The sequence below is a fragment of the Lissotriton helveticus genome, chromosome 6, assembly GCF_964261635.1.
Source record: "Lissotriton helveticus chromosome 6, aLisHel1.1, whole genome shotgun sequence".
Taxonomy (NCBI): domain Eukaryota; kingdom Metazoa; phylum Chordata; class Amphibia; order Caudata; family Salamandridae; genus Lissotriton; species Lissotriton helveticus.
In genome coordinates this window covers 74,604,778-74,629,548 of record NC_136067.1, presented here as the reverse complement: position 1 = coordinate 74,629,548, position 24,771 = coordinate 74,604,778, and positions in this window count along the sequence as shown.

Genomic DNA, 24,771 nt, shown 5'->3' with positions numbered 1-24,771 from the left:
CAGATTCTGTCTTCCGCCTTAAAAGAAGGAACGATACACTACAACAGCTCCAGCCCGTTCAGTTTTCAAATAAGATCTGATATCTCTCACATTACCGCATCAAGGCAGTGGGAGCTGGGGAAAAGGCTGGAGGAGCTGAATAGTATAGGCGCTAAGGCACAGCTTAAATTTCCAGCACAGTGAAGAGTGATGTGGAATAACCACATGCATCTGATTAAGACGGGGGAGGAAGCAGACGCCCTAATAGCTAAGATCAGAGATAAACAAGGGGGACAAGGGGGGGTGTAGATTCGGAGGGTCACTGACACATACATGAAACACAATCATTAGGAATGTCGGGAAAATAAAAAAAAACCTTATTTAAATGTGATAAGTAAACATGCTCCATGGAGGGGAGGATGGCTAAATAGGCCTTTGCCTATTAGTAGGGAGGGTTCCTCAGGGATGGGACGGGCACGCAGAATGGGAGGGTGGGGTCAGGGGAGGACGGGGGGCACACGGGTGGGGAGCAGTGGGAAAAAAGAAAAAAAATTCGACCTCATCTCAACAATTTGGGTACCACATCGGGTCGTGAGGGGGGGCCTAATTTTGGTAGAAATCGGGGGAGGAGACAGGCGTGATTATGGAGGGTAGAAGGACCATCTTTGTATCCTGGAACGTCAACGGGTTAAGGTGTGCCCGGAGGCAGAGGTTAATTTTTAAGTATCTTGAACTCTCTACCGCTCAAGTTTGTATGCTGCAAGAGACTCATCTGAGCTACGAGGAAAGCTCTTTAATTTTCTTGAAGGTTCCCTGGGTGAAGTGCTTTAGTGCGTCAAAACAGACGTCCCAAAATAGGGGGGTGGCCATTTTGATTAAACATGGAACATCTTGTAATATAAAAAAAACACAATCAGATTCCTCTGGTAGGTGGTTGACGGCTCAATTGGCATTTGGAAACATAGAAATACTCTGTGCCTCTTTTTACGGCCCAAATATAGACGACCCAACTTATATCCATAAATTACATGCTGTGTTGATGTTGGAACCTCCACCATATGTGATCGGCGGAGATTTCAATGTTTTACTGGACCCACTCAAAGATAGATCTAATTTGAGTCACTATAAAGGGGCAGTAAAGGTACGTCGAGCACTAATCAACATGATACACGACTTGGATCTAGTTGATATATGGAGGGGGGTAAAAGGAGACCAGCAGGGTTTTACATTTTTTAGTAAAAAGCATCACCACTCCTCGAGGATTGACTATATCTTTATTGATAGAGGGTCAATGATCAATCTAGTTGAGATAACAGTTCTCCCGAGTCACCTTTCAGACCATGCCCCTATTCAATTAGTTTATTTGAGTAAAGAGGCACAGCGGCAAAAGCCAAGGTGGACTCTAAATAGGGCTAAGTTACTAGACCCTGATGTGATCGTAGCTATTCAGGCCCCCACTACGGAATTCTTCTATCTAAACTCAGATTCCACAACTTCAGATATAGTCTGGGATGCATATAAGGCGTGGTTAAAGGGAAAACTACAAGGAATTATATGCTATAAAAATAGGATTGAAGCTCAGGCACTGAAGGGGGTTGAGGGTAGGATAAGTGATTTGGAGAGAGAAAGAGACGGTGCCAGTAGTGGGGCTTCGGAGCAATTTACTCAGATTATGAGGAAGTTGGAGGAGACAAGGGCTGAGTATAGAGGAATCTTAGAAGCTAAATGTAGGGCACAGTGGACCACCAGAAGGATGCAGAACTATGAATATGGAGAGAAGGCTGGCGCCCTTTTGGCCTGGAAAGCTAGGACTGATCGTGCCAGGAATGATATAAAGGAACTTATCATTAACACCAATGGCGACACCTCAAATAAGGTTGAGGATATGCAGTCCTGTCTTCTCTCCATCTTCTCAGAGCTATATAGAGAGGATTTAGCTCCCCTGCCGAGCACGGTTCAGTCATTCCTTATGGATAAACAGCTCCCTGTTCTCTCAGAAGACAGTAAAAACAAGCTAGAGGCCCCCTTTACCTTGGAGGAGATAGAAGCACAGATTAAGAAATCAAAAAATAATAAGGCAGCAGGCTCAGACGCACTTCCTAGTGAAATATACAAGCTCCTTAATGTGGAGCTATTAGATATCCTGGGGGACACTTTCAACTCAATATACAGCTTAAATGGAAAGGTCCCTAACACATGGAAGGAAGCAATAATTGTATTGATCTTAAAACCAGGCAAGGATCCGATGAAGGCAGATTCTTATCGTCCAATCTCCCTGCTAAATGCTGATTATAAGATCTTCATGGGCATTTTGGCAGGGAGATTGGCAAAACTGATCCCGAAGTTAATACACACGGATCAGAAAGGGTTTGTCGCAGGGAGGCTCATACAGGAACAGACGCAGCTCTTAATAGGAAATATAGATCTGGCCATTCAGAAAGCAGAGCCCTTGGCCGTCCTCGCTTTGGACGCGGCCAAGGCCTTTGATAGAGTCTGCTGGGTGTTCCTCTGGGAGGTTTTGAGGGTTATGGGGTTTGGTCCAAATTTCATACATACCCTGCAGAATTGTTATCAGGGTGCCTCTGCTCGAATACTGTTAAACGGGCTCCTCACGGACAGTTTTAACATCCAGAGAGGAACTAGGCAGGGGTACCCGATCTCGCCCCTCCTATTCAACCTGTACGTGGAGCCCCTGGCGCAGATGTTGAGACTGGATGATACAATCCTTCCATTTAGTTCAGAACAATATAGCTCCAAGTTAGCTCTGTATGCCGACGACGTAATACTGTACACAAGCGATCCAGAGGTAGCAATCCCCAGGGTGGAGGAGTGTATGAGTGAGTTTGGGTCCTTATCCGGGTTTCTTGTCAATAAGACCAAGACAGAGGTGATGTGTTGGAATTTAGAGTGGTCAGGAAGAGTAAGTAAAGAACTGAGATACCTAGGGATCTGTGTAGTAAAGGAATTGGAGAAGATACCTGAGCTCAATTTAAACAGGGTGGCGAAGGAGATCGATAGTCTCTTCAGTAGATGGAGGAACCTCCCCTTGACTATTTACGGAAAAACCAACCTGGTAAAGATGGTCATTCTACCCAAACTGACATACCTTTTCTCCTCTATACCCTTAACATTTCATAACAAAAGTTTAATGAAGTTTCAGAGTAAAATCGGGAGCTTCATTTGGGGTAATAAGGGAGTCCGTCTGGCGTGGAAAAAATTAAGACGCAGGTTAAAAAAAGGCGGGTTAGCCCTGCCTGATGTTAGGCTATATGCTGCAGCATTTCATTTTAAAAGCATACGGATGCTTCTGGTTAAGCCGGGTGAGTCAGCCTGGGGGAGGCTGCTGGGTGAAATGGTGCGAGTAGTAGGGGGTGGAGACGGTGAGGCTTTTCTGTACAAATTTGGCTCGCCCAGATTCTTCAAGCGGGTGCGCCTGAAGGTATTGAGGGCAGCTTTGGAGCTATGGTATAGACTTAGAAGGATGCGCCGGGAACGCCAGACTGCCTACGGGACAGTTTGGCATTGCCGATAAGAAGGGCAGGCATCACAGTATGGTCTGAACTGTTAGACTCCGGGGGGATACATCCATGGGAGTACCTGAGGGCAAAGATCGGGCCAGGGCTCTCAAGATTTAAATATATACAGCTAACATCTTGGTATGAGGCAGCAAAGGGGGAGATCAGAGGGAATAGAGAGATCGAAGCCTTGTGGAAATCCACTCTTCCAATAAATAAAGAAATCTCTGTTTGGTATAAAAATAGGTTGGAGATGGAGGACCACGAGATGCCCCCCTCAGCGTTGGTATGGGTGGGAACCCCCCTCGGACAGTCAATAGAGTCATTGTACGAGCCATCCCTGTTGACCCTATACAAATATATTAAGCCTGCTTGTTTAAAGAAAAATCATTTCTTTGTGATTAATAGACTCTATTATACCCCAGCGAAAATCGCAAAATTCGCCCCAGATCCAGCTCCCAAATGCCCTAGATGTGGAACTCCTCTCGCAAATGACCTACACATTTTTTTTGAGTGTCCATCTCTTGAAAAATTTTGGAATGAGGTGGGGGATAACATTCGAGATATTTTTAACATCAACATTGTGATTAACATGACATTAGTGTTTTTCGGGGATGACGGCGGCCTTAGTCAAACCCTCCCCCAGAAGGCCAGAGGGCTATTACTTTACTTGATCCTGCTGGCCAGAAGGGAGATGTGCAGGAAGTGGAGGGACCCTCTACCGCCGCAAAGAGAGGATTGGCTCAAGGCTGCATTTTCTATGGCTCGCTTAGACTATGATGGTGTGGAGGACAAGACATTGAACATCTGGCACCCCTTTGTGAACTGGGGTAAGAATTTAAGTCTAACTTAATATAAATGGTCCAATGATTACACCAGGGTCCCTTACAAATATGGGGACTGGTCGGACGACCCAAGCGAGTGCGGTAAGCCGTGGGGGCCACAGATTACGAAGGCGGCTTCATAAGACCCGCAGAGGCTTGAAAGGTGAGATGAGGACAAAAAAAAATGTAAAAAAAAAAAAAAACGATTGTCAAACTATTGTATAATAAAAAGATGAGCAGGCTTTATTTTTATACATTTTTATCATTAAATTATATTTAATTATAAATGTAACTATTTTCAATAATTCAATTTTTATTTAACATTCTTTCCCAATGTGTTTTATTTTAGGTCCCTATCTCTATTATTTTCTATGGGAGGGTGATGCAGTAACAGTGGTTAGCCATGTGTGGTGGTGGACTAACTCTAGCTCTGAGCTGCAGTAATTTGGGAAGACCAAGCAAAGTTAGCAAGATGGCATGCATGCACACTACCAGAACTTGAAGTAAGCAGGTTCACCACTCATATTGGAAATGCCGCACTACATCACATTTTTCTAGACATTTCCTATTAGCCCCTCACCTAAATCCGACTCTGAAGTATCAATTATATTGGTTTTGGAATGTCACATAAATCACTAAATGCTTCATGCAAGACTGTCTTGTGTGATTACAAGTAAATATTGCATCATTATTTACCGCAAGAGAGAAACTTCATGTGCACTATTTATGTCGTGCTTATCAGGTGCTTCAGGCGCTGTTTAATGCCGTAAAATGTTAATTACTGGATCAGCCATGCATGTCCAATTTACCAAGGGTGCCGTATTTGTAATTGTTATCGTAAACTGTAGCCATATAGGGCTTACTACCCCTGATGAAGCATTGAAGAGCTTTGCGGCAAGTAACTCACTACTTCATAGTCCAAGATTAGAGGTTTTTAGGATATTTTGTTATTTAATTATTTTGCTTTGTGCATTAGTTGTAGTAGGTTTGTGCTTTTCAGAGTAGGATTAGAATGATGGGAGTGGATTTCAAAGGGGAAGTAGTAAGTTGTTTTTTTGTAAGCAGAGGTCGGTAATGCCGATTAGTTGGGTGACGTGGAGATAAAGTTTGAGAAGGATGTTTGGGGGTACACAGTAGTCAGAAAGGTTTGGGATGAGTCATACTGAGCAGCGATGGGGCAAAGGTTGAGAGTAGGATTTTTTTTAATAAAAACACTAAAATTCACTTGGACACACATATTTGAACATGGCTCATACCCATATGCGTACAGAATATTTAAGATGGTCTGACATGCAAATCAGTCTTGACCCTGGGCCCAATGGGAGCAGTCCAGCCGAAACTGCCAGGCCAGGCTAAGTCCTCCCTGTACTGGAAACAAGCATCCTAGGACCGGTTTCAGGCTTTGAGCTCTCATCAGCCAGGATGGCTTGACTCCAGTGGCATGGAGAGCACGGGATCCACGTCTGGGCATACCTGTCCCACACGGGGTGACAAATGCAAAAAGAACAATTGATGGACAGAATGCAGAACAATATGATACATTCACCCCATTACAGAGATATGGGCCTAAATCCATTGTTTTTTTGCTCACCATGCCATTCCAGTTTGGACTCAACCATATGCAAATCAGTCTTGACCCTGCGCCCAATGGGAACAGTCTTGCCCTAACTGCCAGGCAAGGCCCTCTCTGGACTAGAAACAAGCATCCTAGGACCGGTTTCGGGCTTTTAGCCCTCATCAGCTATGATAGCTTGACTCCAGTGGCATGGAGAGCATGGGACCCAAGTCCGGGCATACCCGTCCCACTCAGGGTGGCAAATGCAAAAAGACCAATAGCCCGGCTGATGAAGGGTAATAGGCAGAAACCGGTCCCAGGATGCTTGTTTCCGGTCCAGGGAGGACCTGGCTTGGCAGTTCCGTCTGGACTGTTCACATGAGGCACAGGGTCAAGACTGATTTGCATATGGCTGGGTCTAAACTGAGGTGACATGGTGAGCAAAAGAACGATGCATTTCAGCCAGATCTCTTGATTGGGGGAGTACGTATGATTTATTCAGCATTCCGTCCACCATTAGTTTGCATAGCACTTTTCACCCTAAGTGGGATGGGTATGCCCAGACGTGGGTCCCTTGCTCACTGTGCCACTGCATTCAAGCTAGCCTGGCTGATGAAGCGTAATAGCCAGAAGCCGGTCCCAGGATGCTTGTTTCTGGTCCAAGGAGGACCTGGCTTGGCAGTTCGGTCTGCACTGTTCCCATGAGGCACAGGGTCAAGACTGATTTGCATATGGCTGGGTCTAAACTGGGGTGGCATGGTGAGCAAAAGAACAATGGATTTAACCCAGATCTCTTGACTGGAGGTGAATGTATGATTTATTCAGCATTCTGTCCATCATTTGTTTGCGTAGTGCAGTGTAAACAAACAGCACAAACACACATAACACCTTAAGATGTTGTCGGAGGCCCACTCCAACAAGCAGGTTCCAACTTGGTACAAATGATACCTCAACTGCATTGTTGAGCAACTTCATGCTCTTCATCTGATTATGACTTACCAGGCAAGCAACAGAGACTGCTAAAATGCAACCAAAGGGTTCTCATTCACATCATAGTCATAAGGCAGACACTTGGTAATCGCTCAGTATTTTTTCTAATACTATCAGACAGACCGACAACCCTTTCACTTGAGATACTAAATGGAATCACTATTTCCAAGGGCTAAAACAAATGGCTATATTCTGTCGATCACACTAAAGTGTGAGTCATTTCCCAATAGATGGAATATGATCAAGCAGAAACTGTTTTTCTATTCACCTGCAGGACATTTGCATGTTAATTAATTTGCATGTAAGAAAAGATTTAGAACTTACAAGCTGCACCATAAATTCTACCACCAGACTCAGGGGAATATTCATCATATTTATTTATTTATTAATAAAGTTTTATATAAGGACATCAGAGCGCTTTACAAATGTAGGGAAAGGAAGGTAACAGTTGCAGTACATAGGTTTTGCATCACCCTAAGCCACGGAAGGAGATTCAGGGCGGAGAAAAACCTGCAATGAGATTTATCAAGCCACACAAGCCACCCTGTGTGGCCTTGCGTGGCTTATTAAATCTAGTGTAACGCAACGCAGGGCAAGTTGCTGCCTTGTTTTACACTGCGCGGTGAGGCTGTTACGTGAGCGGGAGTGTTTTCCCACTAATCCACCCATGTATTCTGACGAATTTCTAGGAGTTCATTGTTGCACAAACCTGTGTGTGTGTGTGTGTGTGTGTGTGTATATATATATATAAATATATATATATACACATATACATATATATATATGTGTGTATATATATATATGTGAATGTGTGGATATATATACATATATTTTTTTTTTATTACTCTGACGAATTTCCAGATTTACCAAGAGTGGTAAAACTGGGAATGCATCAGACCTGTACTCCTCCCCACCAGAGGCGCAACGAGGTGATAATATTTTCTTATCTTCCTTCCATTTCCATGTGTGCTGCATTCACATAGAAAGAGGAAAATGCCTCTGAGGATTGTTTTTGTGCGGGAAGGTGCCCCTTCCTGCACAAAAACAGCATTCCATGAAATGGAGGCACCCTGGCACCATGGTGCAAGGGTGCCTGCGTTGCCGCTAGGCAGCACATAGTGCCCCAGTGCTGGGAAATGACAGGGATCGTCCGTGGAATAATAAGTACGGCGTATTCATGCTCTTTCCCTCTCATGTAGCGCAGCACGGTGACTTGTTGTGCTGCCCTGTAATGCGTGATTTGTTAATACATATGCCCCTTGATGTTTAGATTTACTGATGCTGTCCATAGCAACAGTATTGGTGGATAGATGTCTAAATAGAAGAGTGCAAACTACATGATAGCAGAACAAGCCAGGAATACTTCACAGCATTTCGAGTAGAGATGGTTTTCACAAACAGTTCGAGACCCCTGTAGGTCACATGATGGGGGTGGGGGAAAATCTATGGGCCTCATTTATGAAAAGTGACACATCGCTGCGTGAAAACAGCGATGCGCCACTTTTCACTGCGCCCTCCTTGCACCGCCAATGATGCGTCATATTTACAGTATGACGCATCATTGCGCAAGGAGTTACAGATACGTCCATATTTTTGACGCATCTGTATGGCGCAAAAGTGGCGCTTTGCTGGAGTGTGTCTCAAAAGTGAAGCAACTCCTGCAATGTATCCTTTCACATGGGGGCAAGCCCCATGTGAAAGGGCCTGCCTCAGTCTTACGCCTGCTGTGAAGCAGGCGTAAGAAATTGACGCATTTGTGTCCTAGAAGTGGCGCAGTGAAATCACATAGATTTCACTGCGTCACTTCTACGACCCTTTCTTGCGTCAAAACACCCCCTTTAATACATTATACCTGGTGCAGGTATAATGTGGCGCAGGGGTTTACAAAGTGACGCATCTACCTAGATGCGTCACTTTATAAATATGGCGCAACAAGGCGCATTTTTTACGCCACTGGTGCATCACAAAAAGTGACGCACCAGCGGCGTAAAAGTGACGCATAGCCTCATAAATGAGGCCCTATGAATCACTAAGTCATAGCCAAAATGGAGATGCCTTGCACATGTCAAGCATGAAAGGCATTTAGGGGCCAGCAGGGGTCGCAGTTGTAACCCCTAGCTTGCCTCTTGCTACCGCTGGCATTGCCTTTGCGACCCCCGGCCTCGGAGGTGGCAAAATCAGTGCCAGGACCACAGGGGCGAATGTATGACATTGTTCTACATTCTGTCCATCAACTGTGTTTTTTGCAATTTTCACCCCGAGTGGGCTGGGTATGCTCAGACGTGAGTCCCAGGCTCTCCACACCACTGGAGTCAAGCTATCCAGGCTGATGAAGGCTGATAGCCAGAAACCGGTCCTTGGATGCTTGATTCTGGTCTGGGAAAGACATGGCTTGGTAGTTCGGACTCGACTGTTCCCATGAGGCACAGGGTCAGAGCTGATTTGCATATAGCCAGTGTCTAACCCAGGGTGGTGTGGAGTGCAAAAAAAACGATGGATTTAGGCCCAGATCCTTGTACTGGGGTGAATGTATGACATTGTTCTACATTCTGTCCATCAACTGTGTTTTTTGCAATTTTCACCCCGAGTGGGCTGGGTATGCTCAGACGTGAGTCCCAGGCTCTCCACACCACTGGAGTCAAGCTATCCAGGCTGATGAAGGCTGATAGCCAGAAACCGGTCCTTGGATGCTTGATTCTGGTCTGGGAAAGACATGGCTTGGTAGTTCGGACTGGACTGTTCCCATGAGGCACAGGGTCAGAGCTGATTTGCATATAGCCAGTGTCTAACCCAGGGTGGTGTGGAGTGCAAAAAAAAACGATGGATTTAGGCCCAGATCCTTGTACTGGGGTGAATGTATGACATTGTTCTACATTCTGTCCATCAACTGTGTTTTTTGCAATTTTCACCCCGAGTGGGCTGGGTATGCTCAGACGTGAGTCCCAGGCTCTCCACACCACTGGAGTCAAGCTATCCAGGCTGATGAAGGCTGATAGCCAGAAACCGGTCCTTGGATGCTTGATTCTGGTCTGGGAAAGACATGGCTTGGTAGTTCAGACTGGACTGTTCCCATGAGGCACAGGGTCAGAGCTGATTTGCATATAGCCAGTGTCTAACCCAGGGTGGTGTGGAGTGAAAAAAAAACGATGGATTTAGGCCCAGATCATTGTACTGGGGTGAATGTATGACATTGTTCTACATTCTGTCCATCAACTGTGTTTTTTGCAATTTTCACCCCGAGTGGGCTGGGTATGCTCAGACGTGAGTCCCAGGCTCTCCACACCACTGGAGTCAAGCTATCCAGGCTGATGAAGGCTGATAGCCAGAAACCGGTCCTTGGATGCTTGATTCTGGTCTGGGAAAGACATGGCTTGGTAGTTTGGACTGGACTGTTCCCATGAGGCACAGGGTCAGAGCTGATTTGCATATAGCCAGTGTCTAACCCAGGGTGGTGTGGAGTGCAAAACAAACGATGGATTTAGGCCCAGATCCTTGTACTGGGGTGAATGTATGACATTGTTCTACATTCTGTCCATCAACTGTGTTTTTTGCAATTTTCACCCCGAGTGGGCTGGGTATGCTCAGACGTGAGTCCCAGGCTCTCCACACCACTGGAGTCAAGCTATCCAGGCTGATGAAGGCTAATAGCCAGAAACCGGTCCTTGGATGCTTGATTCTGGTCTGGGAAAGACATGGCTTGGTAGTTCGGACTGGACTGTTCCCATGAGGCACAGGGTCAGAGCTGATTTGCATATAGCCAGTGTCTAACCCAGGGTGGTGTGGAGTGCAAAAAAAACGATGGATTTAGGCCCAGATCCTTGTACTGGGGTGAATGTATGACATTGTTCTACATTCTGTCCATCAACTGTGTTTTTTGCAATTTTCACCCCGAGTGGGCTGGGTATGCTCAGACGTGAGTCCCAGGCTCTCCACACCACTGGAGTCAAGCTATCCATGCTGATGAAGGCTGATAGCCAGAAACCGGTCCTTGGATGCTTGATTCTGGTCTGGGAAAGACATGGCTTGGTAGTTCGGACTGGACTGTTCCCATGAGGCACAGGGTCAGAGCTGATTTGCATATAGCCAGTGTCTAACCCAGGGTGGTGTGGAGTGCAAAAAAAATGATGGATTTAGGCCCAGATCCTTGTACTGGGGTGAATGTATGACATTGTTCTACATTCTGTCCATCAACTGTGTTTTTTGCAATTTTCACCCCGAGTGGGCTGGGTATGCTCAGACGTGAGTCCCAGGCTCTCCACACCACTGGAGTCAAACTATCCAGGCTGATGAAGGCTGATAGCCAGAAACCGGTCCTTGGATGCTTGATTCTGGTCTGGGAAAGACATGGCTTGGTAGTTCGGACTGGACTGTTCCCATGAGGCACAGGGTCAGAGATGATTTGCATATAGCCAGTGTCTAACCCAGGGTGGTGTGGAGTGCAAAAAAACCGATGGATTTAGGCCCAGATCCTTGTACTGGGGTGAATGTATGACATTGTTCTACATTCTGTCCATCAACTGTGTTTTTTGCAATTTTCACCCCGAGTGGGCTGGGTATGCTCAGACGTGAGTCCCAGGCTCTCCACACCACTGGAGTCAAGCTATCCAGGCTGATGAAGGCTGATAGCCAGAAACCGGTCCTTGGATGCTTGATTCGGGTCTGGGAAAGACATGGCTTGGTAGTTCGGACTGGACTGTTCCCATGAGGCACAGGGTCAGAGCTGATTTTCATATAGCCAGTGTCTAACCCAGGGTGGTGTGGAGTGCAAAAAAAACGATGGATTTAGGCCCAGATCCTTGTACTGGGGTGAATGTATGACATTGTTCTACATTCTGTCCATCAACTGTGTTTTTGCAATTTTCACCCCGAGTGGGCTGGGTATGCTCAGACGTGAGTCCCAGGCTCTCCACACCACTGGAGTCAAGCTATCCAGGCTGATGAAGGCTGATAGCCAGAAACCGGTCCTTGGATGCTTGATTCTGGTCTGGGAAAGACATGGCTTGGTAGTTCGGACTGGACTGTTCCCATGAGGCACAGGGTCAGAGCTGATTTGCATATAGCCAGTGTCTAACCCAGGGTGGTGTGGAGTGCAAAAAAACGATGGATTTAGGCCCAGATCCTTGTACTGGGGTGAATGTATGACATTGTTCTACATTCTGTCCATCAACTGTGTTTTTTGCAATTTTCACCCCGAGTGGGCTGGGTATGCTCAGACGTGAGTCCCAGGCTCTCCACACCACTGGAGTCAAGCTATCCAGGCTGATGAAGGCTGATAGCCAGAAACCGGTCCTTGGATGCTAGATTCTGGTCTGGGAAAGACATGGCTTGGTAGTTTGGACTGGACTGTTCCCATGAGGCACAGGGTCAGAGCTGATTTGCATATAGCCAGTGTCTAACCCAGGGTGGTGTGGAGTGCAAAAAAACGATGGATTTAGGCCCAGATCCTTGTACTGGGGTGAATGTATGACATTGTTCTACATTCTGTCCATCAACTGTGTTTTTTGCAATTTTCACCCCGAGTGGGCTGGGTATGCTCAGACGTGAGTCCCAGGCTCTCCACACCACTGGAGTCAAGCTATCCAGGCTGATGAAGGCTGATAGCCAGAAACCGGTCCTTGGATGCTTGATTCTGGTCTGGGAAAGACATGGCTTGGTAGTTCGGACTGGACTGTTCCCATGAGGCACAGGGTCAGAGCTGATTTGCATATAGCCAGTGTCTAACCTAGGGTGGTGTGGAGTGCAAAAAAACACGATGGATTTAGGCCCAGACCCTTGTACTGGTGTGAATGTATGACATTGTTCTACATTCTGTCCATCAACTGTGTTTTTTGCAATTTTCACCCGAGTGGGCTGGCTATGCTCAGACGTGAGTCCCAGGCTCTCCACGCCACTGGAGTCAAGCTATCCAGGCTGATGAAGGCTGATAGCCAGAAACCGGTCCTTGGATGCTTGATTCTGGTCTGGGAAAGACATGGCTTGGTAGTTCGGACTGGACTGTTCCCATGAGGCACAGGGTCAGAGCTGATTTGCATATAGCCAGTGTCTAACCCAGGGTGGTGTGGAGTGCAAAAAAAACGATGGATTTAGGCCCAGATCCTTGTACTGGGGTGAATGTATGACATTGTTCTACATTCTGTCCATCAACTGTGTTTTTTGCAATTTTCACCCCGAGTGGGCTGGGTATGCTCAGACGTGAGTCCCAGGCTCTCCACACTACTGGAGTCAAGCTATCCAGGCTGATGAAGGCTGATAGCCAGAAACCGGTCCTTGGATGCTTGATTCTGGTCTGGGAAAGACATGGCTTGGTAGTTCCGGTTGGACTGTTCCCATGAGGCACAGGGTCAGAGCTGATTTGCATATAGCCAGTGTCTAACCCAGGGTGGTGTGGAGTGCAAAAAAAACGATGGATTTAGGCCCAGATCCTTGTACTGGGATGAATGTATGACATTGTTCTACATTCTGTCCATCAACTGTGTTTTTTGCAATTTTCACCCCGAGTGGGCTGGGTATGCTCAGACGTGAGTCCCAGGCTCTCCACACCACTGGAGTCAAGCTATCCAGGCTGATGAAGGCTGATAGCCAGAAACCGGTCCTTGGATGCTTGATTCTGGTCTGGGAAAGACATGGCTTGGTAGTTCGGACTGGACTGTTCCCATGAGGCACAGGGTCAGAGCTGATTTGCATATAGCCAGTGTCTAACCCAGGGTGGTGTGGAGTGCAAAAAAAACGATGGATTTAGGCCCAGATCCTTGTACTGGGGTGAATGTATGACATTGTTCTACATTCTGTCCATCAACTGTGTTTTTTGCAATTTTCACCCCGAGTGGGCTGGGTATGCTCAGACGTGAGTCCCAGGCTCTCCACACCACTGGAGTCAAGCTATCCATGCTGATGAAGGCTGAAAGCCAGAAACCGGTCCTTGGATGCTTGATTCTGGTCTGGGAAAGACATGGCTTGGTAGTTCGGACTGGACTGTTCCCATGAGGCCCAGGGTCAGAGCTGATTTGCATATAGCCAGTGTCTAACCCAGGGTGGTGTGGAGTGCAAAAAAACGATGGATTTAGGCCCAGATCCTTGTACTGGGGTGAATGTATGACATTGTTCTACATTCTGTCCATCAACTGTGTTTTTTGCAATTTTCACCCCGAGTGGGCTGGGTATGCTCAGACGTGAGTCCCAGGCTCTCCACACCACTGGAGTCAAGCTATCCATGCTGATGAAGGCTGAAAGCCAGAAACCGGTCCTTGGATGCTTGATTCTGGTCTGGGAAAGACATGGCTTGGTAGTTCGGACTGGACTGTTCCCATGAGGCCCAGGGTCAGAGCTGATTTGCATATAGCCAGTGTCTAACCCAGGGTGGTGTGGAGTGCAAAAAAACGATGGATTTAGGCCCAGATCCTTGTACTGGGGTGAATGTATGACATTGTTCTACATTCTGTCCATCAACTGTGTTTTTTGCAATTTTCACCCCGATAGGGCTGGGTATGCTCAGACGTGAGTTCCAGGCTCTCCACACCACTGGAGTCAAGCTATCCAGGCTGATGAAGGCTGATAGCCAGAAACCGGTCCTTGGATGCTTGATTCTGGTCTGGGAAAGACATGGCTTGGTAGTTCGGACTGGACCGTTCCCATGAGGCACAGGGTCAGAGCTGATTTGCATATAGCCAGTGTCTAACCCAGGGTGGTGTGGAGTGCAAAAAAACGATGGATTTAGGCCCAGATCCTTGTACTGGGGTGAATGTATGACATTGTTCTACATTCTGTCCATCAACTGTCTTTTTTGCAATTTTCACCCCGAGTGGGCTGGGTATGCTCAGATGTGAGTACCAGGCTCTCCACACCACTGGAGTCAAGCTATCCAGGCTGATGAAGGCTGATAGCCAGAAACCGGTCCTTGGATGCTTGATTCTGGTCTGGGAAAGACATGGCTTGGTAGTTCGGACTGGACTGTTCCCATGAGGCACAGGGTCAGAGCTGATTTGCATATAGCCAGTGTCTAACCCAGGGTGGTGTGGAGTGCAAAAAAAACGATGGATTTAGGCCCAGATCCTTGTACTGGGGTGAATGTATGACATTGTTCTACATTCTGTCCATCAACTGTGTTTTTTGCAATTTTCACCCCGAGTGGGCTGGGTATGCTCAGACGTGAGTCCCAGGCTCTCCACACCACTGGAGTCAAGCTATCCAGGCTGATGAAGGCTGATAGCCAGAAACCGGTCCTTGGATGCTTGATTCTGGTCTGGGAAAGACATGGCTTGGTAGTTCGGAATGGAATGTTCCCATGAGGCACAGGGTCAGAGCTGATTTGCATATAGCCAGTGTCTAACCCAGGGTGGTGTGGAGTGCAAAAAAACGATGGATTTAGGCCCAGATCCTTGTACTGGGGTGAATGTATGACATTGTTCTACATTCTGTCCATCAACTGTCTTTTTTGCAATTTTCACCCCGAGTGGGCTGGGTATGCTCAGATGTGAGTACCAGGCTCTCCACACCACTGGAGTCAAGCTATCCAGGCTGATGAAGGCTGATAGCCAGAAACCGGTCCTTGGATGCTTGATTCTGGTCTGGGAAAGACATGGCTTGGTAGTTCGGACTGGACTGTTCCCATGAGGCACAGGGTCAGAGCTGATTTGCATATAGCCAGTGTCTAACCCAGGGTGGTGTGGAGTGCAAAAAAAACGATGGATTTAGGCCCAGATCCTTGTACTGGGGTGAATGTATGACATTGTTCTACATTCTGTCCATCAACTGTGTTTTTTGCAATTTTCACCCCGAGTGGGCTGGGTATGCTCAGACGTGAGTCCCAGGCTCTCCACACCACTGGAGTCAAGCTATCCAGGCTGATGAAGGCTGATAGCCAGAAACCGGTCCTTGGATGCTTGATTCTGGTCTGGGAAAGACATGGCTTGGTAGTTCGGAATGGAATGTTCCCATGAGGCACAGGGTCAGAGCTGATTTGCATATAGCCAGTGTCTAACCCAGGGTGGTGTGGAGTGCAAAAAAAACGATGGATTTAGGCCCAGATCCTTGTACTGGGGTGAATGTATGACATTGTTCTACATTCTGTCCATCAACTGTGTTTTTTGCAATTTTCACCCCGAGTGGGCTGGGTATGCTCAGACGTGAGTCCCAGGCTCTCCACACCACTGGAGTCAAGCTATCCAGGCTGATGAAGGCTGATAGCCAGAAACCGGTCCTTGGATGCTTGATTCTGGTCTGGGAAAGACATGGCTTGGTAGTTCGGACTGGACTGTTCCCATGAGGCACAGGGTCAGAGCTGATTTGCATATAGCCAGTGTCTAACCCAGGGTGGGGTGGAGTGCAAAAAAAACGATGGATTTAGGCCCAGATCCTTGTACTGGGGTGAATGTATGACATTGTTCTACATTCTGTCCATCAACTGTGTTTTTTGCAATTTTCACCCCGATAGGGCTGGGTATGCTCAGACGTGAGTCCCAGGCTCTCCACACCACTGGAGTCAAGCTATCCAGGCTGATGAAGGCTGATAGCCAGAAACCGGTCCTTGGATGCTTGATTCTGGTCTGGGAAAGACATGGCTTGGTAGTTCGGACTGGACCGTTCCCATGAGGCACAGGGTCAGAGCTGATTTGCATATAGCCAGTGTCTAACCCAGGGTGGTGTGGAGTGCAAAAAAAACGATGGATTTCAGGCCCAGATCCTTGTACTGGGGTGAATGTATGACATTGTTCTACATTCTGTCCATCAACTGTCTTTTTTGCAATTTTCACCCCGAGTGGGCTGGGTATGCTCAGATGTGAGTCCCAGGCTCTCCACACCACTGGAGTCAAGCTATCCAGGCTGATGAAGGCTTCTAGGCAGAAACCGGTCCTTGGATGCTTGATTCTGGTCTGGGAAAGACATGGCTTGGTAGTTCGGACTGGACTGTTCCCATGAGGCACAGGGTCAGAGCTGATTTGCATATAGCCAGTGTCTAACCCAGGGTGGTGTGGAGTGCAAAAAAACCGATGGATTTAGGCCCAGATCCTTGTACTGGGGTGAATATATGACATTGTTCTACATTCTGTCCATCAACTGTGTTTTTTGCAATTTCCACCCCGAGTGGGCTGGGTATGCTCAGACGTGAGTCCCAGGCTCTCCACACCACTGGAGTCAAGCTATCCAGGCTGATGAAGGCTGATAGCCAGAAACCAGTCCTTGGATGCTTGATTCTGGTCTGGGAAAGACATGGCTTGGTAGTTCGGACTGGACTGTTCCCATGAGGCACAGGGTCAGAGCTGATTTGCATATAGCCAGTGTCTAACCCAGGGTGGTGTGGAGTGCAAAAAAAACGATGGATTTAGGCCCAGACCCTTGTACTGTGGTGAATGTATGACATTGTTCTACATTCTGTCCATCAACTGTGTTTTTTGCAATTTTCACCCCGAGTGGGCTGGGTATGCTCAGATGTGAGTCCCAGGCTCTCCACACCACTGGAGTCAAGCTATCCAGGCTGATGAAGGCTGATAGCCAGAAACCGGTCCTTGGATGCTTGATTCTGGTCTGGGAAAGACATGGCTTTGTAGTTCGGACTGGACTGTTCCCATGAGGCACAGGGTCAGAGCTGATTTGCATATAGCCAGTGTCTAACCCAGGGTGGTGTGGAGTTCAAAAAAACGATGGATTTAGGCCCAGATCCTTGTACTGGGGTGAATGTATGACATTGTTCTACATTCTGTCCATCAACTGTGTTTTTTACAATTTTCACCCTGAGTGGGCTGGGTATGCTCAGACGTGAGTCCCAGGCTCTCCAAACCACTGGAGTCAAGCTATCCAGGCTGATGAAGGCTGATAGCCAGAAACCGGTCCTTGGATGCTTGATTCTGGTCTGGGAAAGACATGGCTTGGTAGTTCGGACTGGACTGTTCCCATGAGGCACAGGGTCAGAGCTGATTTGCATATAGCCAGTGTCTAACCCAGGGTGGTGTGGAGTGCAAAAAAACGATGGATTTAGGCCCAGATCCTTGTACTGGGGTGAATGTATGACATTGTTCTACATTCTGTCCATCAACTGTGTTTTTTGCAATTTTCACCCCGAGTGGGCTGGGTATGCTCAGACGTGAGTCCCAGGCTCTCCACACCACTGGAGTCAAGCTATCCAGGCTGATGAAGGCTGATAGCCAGAAACCGGTCCTTGGATGCTAGATTCTGGTCTGGGAAAGACATGGCTTGGTAGTTTGGACTGGACTGTTCCCATGAGGCACAGGGTCAGAGCTGATTTGCATATAGCCAGTGTCTAACCCAGGGTGGTGTGGAGTGCAAAAAAACGATGGATTTAGGCCCAGATCCTTGTACTGGGGTGAATGTATGACATTGTTCTACATTCTGTCCATCAACTGTGTTTTTTGCAATTTTCACCCCGAGTGGGCTGGGTATGCTCAGACGTGAGTCCCAGGCTCTCCACACCACTGGAGTCAAGCTATCCAGGCTGATGAAGGCTGATAGCCAGAAACCGGTCCTTGGATGCTTGATTCTGGTCTGGGAAAGACATGGCTTGGTAGTTCGGACTGGACTGTTCCCATGAGGCACAGGGTCAGAGCTGATTTGCATATAGCCAGTGTCTAACCTAGGGTGGTGTGGAGTGCAAAAAAACACGATGGATTTAGGCCCAGACCCTTGTACTGGTGTGAATGTATGACATTGTTCTACATTCTGTCCATCAACTGTGTTTTTTGCAATTTTCACCCGAGTGGGCTGGCTATGCTCAGACGTGAGTCCCAGGCTCTCCACGCCACTGGAGTCAAGCTATCCAGGCTGATGAAGGCTGATAGCCAGAAACCGGTCCTTGGATGCTTGATTCTGGTCTGGGAAAGACATGGCTTGGTAGTTCGGACTGGACTGTTCCCATGAGGCACAGGGTCAGAGCTGATTTGCATATAGCCAGTGTCTAACCCAGGGTGGTGTGGAGTGCAAAAAAAACGATGGATTTAGGCCCAGATCCTTGTACTGGGGTGAATGTATGACATTGTTCTACATTCTGTCCATCAACTGTGTTTTTTGCAATTTTCACCCCGAGTGGGCTGGGTATGCTCAGACGTGAGTCCCAGGCTCTCCACACTACTGGAGTCAAGCTATCCAGGCTGATGAAGGCTGATAGCCAGAAACCGGTCCTTGGATGCTTGATTCTGGTCTGGGAAAGACATGGCTTGGTAGTTCCGGTTGGACTGTTCCCATGAGGCACAGGGTCAGAGCTGATTTGCATATAGCCAGTGTCTAACCCAGGGTGGTGTGGAGTGCAAAAAAAACGATGGATTTAGGCCCAGATCCTTGTACTGGGATGAATGTATGACATTGTTCTACATTCTGTCCATCAACTGTGTTTTTTGCAATTTTCACCCCGAGTGGGCTGGGTATGCTCAGACGTGAGTCCCAGGCTCTCCACACCACTGGAGTCAAGCTATCCAGGCTGATGAAGGCTGATAGCCAGAAACCGGTCCTTGGATGCTTGATTCTGGTCTGGGAAAGACATGGCTTGGTAGTTCGGACTGGACTGTTCCCATGAGGCACAGGGTCAGAGCTGATTTGCATATAGCCAGTGTCTCACCCAGGGTGGTGTGGAGTGAAAAAAACCGATGGATTTAGGCCCAGATCCTTGTACTGGGGTGAATGTATGACATTGTTCTACATTCTGTCCATCAACTGTGTTTTTTGCAATTTTCACCCCGAGTGGGCTAGGTATGCTCAGACGTGAGTCCCAGGCTCTCCACACCACTGGAGTCAAGCTATCCAGGCTGATGAAGGCTGATAGCCAGAAACCGGTCCTTGGATGCTTGATTCTGGTCTGGGAAAGACATGGCTTGGTAGTTCGGACTGGACTGTTCCCATGAGGCACAGGGTCAGAGCTGATTTGCATATAGCCAGTGTCTAACCCAGGGTGGTGTGGAGTGCAAAAAAAACGATGGATTTAGGCCCAGATCCTTGTACTGGGGTGAATGTATGACATTGTTCTACATTCTGTCCATCAACTGTGTTTTTTGCAATTTTCACCCCGAGTGGGCTGGGTATGCTCAGACGTGAGTCCCAGGCTCTCCACACCACTGGAGTCAAGCTATCCATGCTGATGAAGGCTGAAAGCCAGAAACCGGTCCTTGGATGCTTGATTCTGGTCTGGGAAAGACATGGCTTGGTAGTTCGGACTGGACTGTTCCCATGAGGCACAGGGTCAGAGCTGATTTGCATATAGCCAGTGTCTAACCCAGGGTGGTGTGGAGTGCAAAAAAACGATGGATTTAGGCCCAGATCCTTGTACTGGGGTGAATGTATGACATTGTTCTACATTCTGTCCATCAACTGTGTTTTTTGCAATTTTCACCCCGATAGGGCTGGGTATGCTCAGACGTGAGTTCCAGGCTCTCCACACCACTGGAGTCAAGCTATCCAGGCTGATGAAGGCTGATAGCCAGAAACCGGTCCTTGGATGCTTGATTCTGGTCTGGGAAAGACATGGCTTGGTAGTTCGGACTGGACCGTTCCCATGAGGCACAGGGTCAGAGCTGATTTGCATATAGCCAGTGTCTAACCCAGGGTGGTGTGGAGTGCAAAAAAACGATGGATTTAGGCCCAGATCCTTGTACTGGGGTGAATGTATGACATTGTTCTACATTCTGTCCATCAACTGTCTTTTTTGCAATTTTCACCCCGAGTGGGCTGGGTATGCTCAGATGTGAGTACCAGGCTCTCCACACCACTGGAGTCAAGCTATCCAGGCTGATGAAGGCTGATAGCCAGAAACCGGTCCTTGGATGCTTGATTCTGGTCTGGGAAAGACATGGCTTGGTAGTTCGGACTGGACTGTTCCCATGAGGCACAGGGTCAGAGCTGATTTGCATATAGCCAGTGTCTAACCCAGGGTGGTGTGGAGTGCAAAAAAAACGATGGATTTAGGCCCAGATCCTTGTACTGGGGTGAATGTATGACATTGTTCTACATTCTGTCCATCAACTGTGTTTTTTGCAATTTTCACCCCGAGTGGGCTGGGTATGCTCAGACGTGAGTCCCAGGCTCTCCACACCACTGGAGTCAAGCTATCCAGGCTGATGAAGGCTGATAGCCAGAAACCGGTCCTTGGATGCTTGATTCTGGTCTGGGAAAGACATGGCTTGGTAGTTCGGAATGGAATGTTCCCATGAGGCACAGGGTCAGAGCTGATTTGCATATAGCCAGTGTCTAACCCAGGGTGGTGTGGAGTGCAAAAAAACGATGGATTTAGGCCCAGATCCTTGTACTGGGGTGAATGTATGACATTGTTCTACATTCTGTCCATCAACTGTCTTTTTTGCAATTTTCACCCCGAGTGGGCTGGGTATGCTCAGATGTGAGTACCAGGCTCTCCACACCACTGGAGTCAAGCTATCCAGGCTGATGAAGGCTGATAGCCAGAAACCGGTCCTTGGATGCTTGATTCTGGTCTGGGAAAGACATGGCTTGGTAGTTCGGACTGGACTGTTCCCATGAGGCACAGGGTCAGAGCTGATTTGCATATAGCCAGTGTCTAACCCAGGGTGGTGTGGAGTGCAAAAAAAACGATGGATTTAGGCCCAGATCCTTGTACTGGGGTGAATGTATGACATTGTTCTACATTCTGTCCATCAACTGTGTTTTTTGCAATTTTCACCCCGAGTGGGCTGGGTATGCTCAGACGTGAGTCCCAGGCTCTCCACACCACTGGAGTCAAGCTATCCAGGCTGATGAAGGCTGATAGCCAGAAACCGGTCCTTGGATGCTTGATTCTGGTCTGGGAAAGACATGGCTTGGTAGTTCGGAATGGAATGTTCCCATGAGGCACAGGGTCAGAGCTGATTTGCATATAGCCAGTGTCTAACCCAGGGTGGTGTGGAGTGCAAAAAAAACGATGGATTTAGGCCCAGATCCTTGTACTGGGGTGAATGTATGACATTGTTCTACATTCTGTCCATCAACTGTGTTTTTTGCAATTTTCACCCCGAGTGGGCTGGGTATGCTCAGACGTGAGTCCCAGGCTCTCCACACCACTGGAGTCAAGCTATCCAGGCTGATGAAGGCTGATAGCCAGAAACCGGTCCTTGGATGCTTGATTCTGGTCTGGGAAAGACATGGCTTGGTAGTTCGGACTGGACTGTTCCCATGAGGCACAGGGTCAGAGCTGATTTGCATATAGCCAGTGTCTAACCCAGGGTGGGGTGGAGTGCAAAAAAAACGATGGATTTAGGCCCAGATCCTTGTACTGGGGTGAATGTATGACATTGTTCTACATTCTGTCCATCAACTGTGTTTTTTGCAATTTTCACCCCGATAGGGCTGGGTATGCTCAGACGTGAGTCCCAGGCTCTCCACACCACTGGAGTCAAGCTATCCAGGCTGATGAAGGCTGATAGCCAGAAACCGGTCCTTGGATGCTTGATTCTGGTCTGGGAAAGACATGGCTTGGTAGTTCGGACTGGACCGTTCCCATGAGGCACAGGGTCAGAGCTGATTTGCATATAGCCAGTGTCTAACCCAGGGTGGTGTGGAGTGCAAAAAAAACGATGGATTTCAGGCCCAGATCCTTGTACTGGGGTGAATGTATGACATTGTTCTACATTCTGTCCATCAACTGTCTTTTTTGCAATTTTCACCCCGAGTGGGCTGGGTATGCTCAGATGTGAGTCCCAGGCTCTCCACACCACTGGAGTCAAGCTATCCAGGCTGATGAAGGCTTCTAGGCAGAAACCGGTCCTTGGATGCTTGATTCTGGTCTGGGAAAGACATGGCTTGGTAGTTCGGACTGGACTGTTCCCATGAGGCACAGGGTCAGAGCTGATTTGCATATAGCCAGTGTCTAACCCAGGGTGGTGTGGAGTGCAAAAAAACCGATGGATTTAGGCCCAGATCCTTGTACTGGGGTGAATATATGACATTGTTCTACATTCTGTCCATCAACTGTGTTTTTTGCAATTTCCACCCCGAGTGGGCTGGGTATGCTCAGACGTGAGTCCCAGGCTCTCCACACCACTGGAGTCAAGCTATCCAGGCTGATGAAGGCTGATAGCCAGAAACCAGTCCTTGGATGCTTGATTCTGGTCTGGGAAAGACATGGCTTGGTAGTTCGGACTGGACTGTTCCCATGAGGCACAGGGTCAGAGCTGATTTGCATATAGCCAGTGTCTAACCCAGGGTGGTGTGGAGTGCAAAAAAAACGATGGATTTAGGCCCAGACCCTTGTACTGTGGTGAATGTATGACATTGTTCTACATTCTGTCCATCAACTGTGTTTTTTGCAATTTTCACCCCGAGTGGGCTGGGTATGCTCAGATGTGAGTCCCAGGCTCTCCACACCACTGGAGTCAAGCTATCCAGGCTGATGAAGGCTGATAGCCAGAAACCGGTCCTTGGATGCTTGATTCTGGTCTGGGAAAGACATGGCTTTGTAGTTCGGACTGGACTGTTCCCATGAGGCACAGGGTCAGAGCTGATTTGCATATAGCCAGTGTCTAACCCAGGGTGGTGTGGAGTTCAAAAAAACGATGGATTTAGGCCCAGATCCTTGTACTGGGGTGAATGTATGACATTGTTCTACATTCTGTCCATCAACTGTGTTTTTTACAATTTTCACCCTGAGTGGGCTGGGTATGCTCAGACGTGAGTCCCAGGCTCTCCAAACCACTGGAGTCAAGCTATCCAGGCTGATGAAGGGTGATAGCCAGAAACCGGTCCTTGGATGCTTGATTCTGGTCTGGGAAAGACATGGCTTGGTAGTTCGGACTGGACTGTTCCCATGAGGCACAGGGTCAGAGCTGATTTGCATATAGCCAGTGTCTAACCCAGGGTGGTGTGGAGTGCAAAAAAAATGATGGATTTAGGCCCAGATCCTTGTACTGGGGTGAATGTATGACATTGTTCTACATTCTGTCCATCAACTGTGTTTTTTGCAATTTTCACCCCGAGTGGGCTGGGTATGCTCAGACATGAGTCCCAGGCTCTCCACACCACTGGAGTCAAGCTATCCAGGCTGATGAAGGCTGATAGCCAGAAATCGGTCCTTGGATGCTTGATTCTGGTCTGGGAAAGACATGGCTTGGTAGTTCGGACTGGACTGTTCCCATGAGGCACAGGGTCAGAGCTGATTTGCATATAGCCAGTGTCTAACCCAGGGTGGTGTGGAGTGCAAAAAAAACAATGGATTTAGGCCCAGATCCTTGTACTGGGGTGAATGTATGACATTGTTCTACATTCTGTCCATCAACTGTGTTTTTTGCAATTTTCACCCCGAGTGGGCTGGGTATGCTCAGACATGAGTCCCAGGCTCTCCACACCACTGGAGTCAAGCTATCCAGGCTGATGAAGGCTGATAGCCAGAAACCGGTCCTTGGATGCTTGATTCTGGTCTGGGAAAGACATGGCTTGGTAGTTCGGACTGGACTGTTCCCATGAGGCACAGGGTCAGAGCTGATTTGCATATAGCCAGTGTCTAACCCAGGGTGGTGTGGAGTGCAAAAAAACGATGGATTTACGCCCAGATCCTTGTACTGGGGTGAATGTATGACATTGTTCTACATTCTGTCCATCAACTGTGTTTTTTGCAAGGACCACAGGGGCAGCTCCTCTTATGGACTTCGGTTGGGGCTCCACTCTCCTTGTTTTATGTCATTTGTTTATTACAGCGAATAATGCTACATTATTCACTATGAATGTAATAGAAAATGAAGTACAATTAGATGGAATTCGGCCCTTCCTAGCAGCTGAGCTAAGTAAAACATGCTTTTAAATGTATATTGGGTGCGTGCTTATGTGAAAGAGTGAGTGTTTGTGTGTGTATATGTAAGCTTGTTTGTGTGAGTGAAAGTGAAGGTCAAATGTCATGTGATGTCATTTCCGCCACCCCTGGCATTTTGGTGAATTGATGTTCATGATGTCAAGGGCATCAATGCTCCCC